The 4,326-nt window shown below is 40.8% G+C and overlaps 1 long non-coding RNA gene and 1 other non-coding gene across 2 annotated transcripts; one reads left to right on the plus strand and one right to left on the minus strand.

Annotated features, from left to right (window-relative positions):
- Positions 1 to 1,597: 1,597 nt before the first annotated feature.
- LOC119315264 lies at positions 1,598 to 2,193 on the plus strand. The gene is made up of 2 exons (XR_005152660.1): positions 1,598 to 1,752; positions 1,899 to 2,193. It is a non-coding gene; the product is annotated as an uncharacterized LOC119315264 (long non-coding RNA).
- A 425-nt stretch (positions 2,194 to 2,618) lies between these two features.
- LOC119319688 lies at positions 2,619 to 2,840 on the minus strand. Its single transcript, XR_005154565.1, has one exon. It is a non-coding gene; the product is annotated as a small nucleolar RNA U3 (small nucleolar RNA).
- Between the last annotated feature and the right edge of the window lie 1,486 nt (positions 2,841 to 4,326).

Here is a 4,326-nt window from a genome sequence, read left to right on the forward strand (position 1 = left end):
ACTTTCATAAAAATCGCCTATTCACCCCCCCTCTAGTCGATATAACGCACTTTCAGTGGTGGTGGGTGGTCTACTGGACTCTTGAACTATTGCAGACCGAGCAGTTTTTTAAGGCTTAACGTACTCCACTTTATTGATTAACGAAGTTTATAGGGATACAATTGAGGTTCGGAGGCTAGATATGCCATAAAAGGGAACCCTTCAGAAAAGCCTAGAGTATGCTTAGTGAAGCTATGTGCCTCGACATTGATTTTCTTCCTTCGAAGATGAAGGAACACGCCTAAAATTGGAGGCAGTCACTTCGATGTCACGAACAACATTCCCATAGATAACTCTTGTGTCGTTGTTAATATCATCGATTACACCTTTGCAAAATCAGAAGCGATGACAATCTGACTTAACATCAAATCAGTAGTCAAAGCCAGGGCCTCACGGCATGCCAAGTCTTCTAGAGAAGCTGGGTGTGTTATACCGGTGAAGGAGATCGCTGAAGAACCGATGTATACTCCATTTGAATTTATGCAACGATGGGCCCTCTGCTTTGGCGCATGAGGCAGTGCCACTAGATCAAATATGTAGTGTCTGACAAGTGCATGAGTAGATCCTAGACTTTGAATTCGTGTTCATGCAAGGCCTTCTGTCTTCTGACCATATGGACCAAAGCATTATTAGAAGAAGCACAAAATGATCATTTGGTAAGCTTTCCATCTTCCCACATATGATTTTCTAGTGGTGCTCATGGCTTCAAGCCTTCAACTATATCGGGATCCGCTAGTGCCCACACACACCTAGCCATATTGCACTCTAGGAGGGGGTGTCTCCAAGAGTCATCAGCTCCACAAAGACCATGGTCAATTGTTTGTGACATGTTCTTATGCTGAAGAAGGTTTGTTGTCGGCAGAGAATGTTGCGCCAACCTCCACAAGAAACATGAAGTTACCTGAACCGACCACATTCTTGTCCATGTTTTCTGGTCCCTCTCCGAATTGGAAGAATCGACATTCCCTTCCAGCTAGGCCTCGAGCCTGTTCTGTTGCGACCAACTTGCGATAGGCCGACCTAATAGAAAAAAACTCCCTTTTCATAGTTCCATGAAAAAAAATTAGAGAACTGTCTCGTACACAGCGGAATGGACAAAATCACCTCAACATCAAAACCAATAAAAAACATGTTTCACCTTCTCGGTCCCAAGTTGCCATATTCTTTTCTTTTTTGAGTCGCAAGTCGCCATATTCTGAATTGTAAGTTCACTCACAAGTTTTTTTTTGGAGAAGTAGTTCACTCACAAGCTGAGGGGGATAATTAGAGACAGGTTATATAGGCCGAAGAGAAGCAAATATGGGCCCTGCAAGCAAATCGGGAAGTTGGCCCAGTACATCTAGCCGAAGGCTGAGCCCACAGATAAGCAAATATGGCCCGTGTAAATTACCAATCGAACAGCCCACGACTTATCTGGTTCTCTCTCCGACACCGAGAGGAAACATGTTTGGTACCCTGCCGTGCCGCGTACGTGTCCGACACGACTCGCACCTCCTTAGGGCAACCAGTATATATACACGTCCTACGCCCCCAACCCTGCAACGCCAACACACTTTCCGCTAGTTCCATCGCCTGCCGCCGTAAGATCATCGTCGTCGACATCGTCGAGAGCTTTTGGATCAACTTCGTCTTTCAGTCGTCGCCGCCAAGGTATCAACAATGCCGCCCAAGCCTCTCAAGAAGCCCAAGGCCCAGAAGAAAGAGTACGACGAGGTATGTAGCGCTGATCTACGAGCGTATGCACCACCCCTGTTTGTTTATTTATTTTCTTTCAAAAATCAAAGGTTAACTAGATGGTCGCCGATTACGACGATTTGCTTCTTCGTACCTGACGAGCCTGGGTTTTCTCTGTTGTGCAGACCGATCTGGAGAACTTGAAGAAGAAGAAGGAGGACGAGAAGGCCGTCAAGGAGCTCAAGGCCAAGGCCGCGCAGAAGGGCCCGCTAGGAGGCGCCGGTCTCAAGAAGAGCGGCAAAAAGTGATCCTGCTCGTTTTCCAAAACTTAGTTATCTGTACTTAGAAGCTTCTGAAAAATGGCCGACGAATACTACTTTAGATAGTACTAGTTGATTTGGTTTCAGTGTTTGGGGTCTCCTTTTTCCTGTACGAATTGAGTTTTTGACGACACTAAGCTATAAGTTTGCATGAGCTAAATTACATCTTCTGTTGGAATCTGTAATCATATGGTTTTATTCTGTCTAGCTACTTGGAGGATACTACAGCAAATGACCTGGTAGCTACTGAAATAGGCAGAATGCATTGCCAAATAATGCCGATCGATCAATTTAGTAAAATAAAAAAGGTAACACAAAAAAGATTATAGTGTCTAGCTACTTGGAGGATACTACAGCAAATGACCTGGTAGCTACTGAAATAGGCAGAATGCATTGCCAAATAACTCTGATCGATCAATTTAGTAAAATAAAAAAGGTAACACAAAAAAGATTATATTGTCTAGCTACTTGGAGGATACTACAGCAAATGACCTGGTAGCTACTGAAATAGGCAGAATGCATTGCCAAATAACTCTGTCGATCAATTTAGTAAAATAAAAAAGGCAACACAAAAAAGATTATAGTGCCTGTCAGACAACCTGTGTGCCACCCTGGTAAGCCAGAAGCTACCACGAACGATCCTCTACAGGATTTGATCACAACCATGATCTGAGCCGTTAATCACGCTCTGGCCCACAGGTTAGACTTCATCAACCAGGCCATAATAGCCGTTAATGGTGCTACGTCCCGTGCTAGTTGTCGAGACCTACACCATAAGTTGCCATGCATTTATGAAGAAACTGTCATCCCATACAACTAAACTTGCCATCTAAAACGGTTGCAAATGTCAATCCCTTCCAGCGAACGTTCACCAGCTATTGCGGTCCTAGAATTTCAACTCAGGTTCTATTACATCAAAATCGATGAACACGAAAACTTTTGCCAAAGACACGCCACATGGATGTTCTTTTCTCTCTATATATTTCATGAATTCCACGCTTTACAATCTCAATAGCTGGTTGGTTCATATATATACAGCCACCGTCATACACAAATCCTAATCGAATACAACTTCTCTCTTCGATCCATATTACATGTTGTTCACTCAGTACAATTTTATATAATTAAAGTTCGCGTTAGCTACATGTCAAGTGACTGAATTTTTATTTTTGTAAGTCAAATTTGTGGCCGTTGATTCAAGGTGCTTTGTATTACGTGTGTAGGAGGTCGACTGACTCTGTTATATACTTCTTCAGTCAATTTTCTGCCTATCCTTGCTGAGTGCACGATGCAGCCTCATGCATGCATGTATCCAGTTCGTGGCTCTTGCATCGCACAGGCATGAAGCAAATGCATCCCAATTTTAGTTTGTGTGCATGCCTTTTTCCTTGTGTTTGCTTTTGTTTTCAGCAAGTGTTTGCTTTTATTTTTTATTTTTAGTTGAGTTTTGTTTTTTCTTTACATGTATTCTTGGATGTTGAGTGTGTGTAAATATATACGCGCAACTACTACATGCACAAATAGATTAGAGTACATAAATTTAATTCTTATATGTTTATTCTACACAGTATAAAAAGTGCACTTTTTGTGCTGATTGTGTGGTATTTTTTATTTTGTTTCTTCTTCAAGGATAATATCAATGCTAATCTTTTGTGCTATTTTTTTTTTGCTAATTCATACTTTCTTAGAAAATACATTCTTCTATTATTATTTTTGTGTATGTATGCACGCAAGTACCATCCAATATGTGTAAATTATACTTCCTCATTCTAAACGCTCTTATATTAGTTTACAGAGGAAATACTAGACTGCGAAAGTTGCATTATTATATGTTTATTTGCTGCATATTACAAAAGGTGCAATTTTACTCAAGTTGTGTGCAAGTTTCTTTTATTTTATTTCTTCTTAAGAGTAATACCAATGTCAGGAATTCATTCCCTCTTAGAAAACTTTATTTGTTTTATTATGTTTTAGTTTTCATTTCATTTTTAAAGTTAATACCAATGCCACTATTCATTTCTTGATTAAAAAAATCTTTTATGTAAATTTCGCTATTATATGTTTATTCTTACATATACTAATAAAGTGCAATTTATGTGGTAATTAGAGTACATATCCGGTGATACGGTGCAATGATATGATACCATGATCCGGGACCGTGTCGACCGTTGGATGTGGACTAGAGGTACATGATTGAGCAGCCTCGCTTCACGTTGGAAAGTATGCAAAGGACACCCTTGTGAAGGAAGTGCATATCGCTATGTTTCGTTCCCCTCTTCTTCGATATGAGCAT

The sequence above is a fragment of the Triticum dicoccoides genome, chromosome 6A (assembly GCF_002162155.2).
Source record: "Triticum dicoccoides isolate Atlit2015 ecotype Zavitan chromosome 6A, WEW_v2.0, whole genome shotgun sequence".
In the NCBI taxonomy this organism is placed as follows: Eukaryota; Viridiplantae; Streptophyta; class Magnoliopsida; order Poales; family Poaceae; genus Triticum; species Triticum dicoccoides.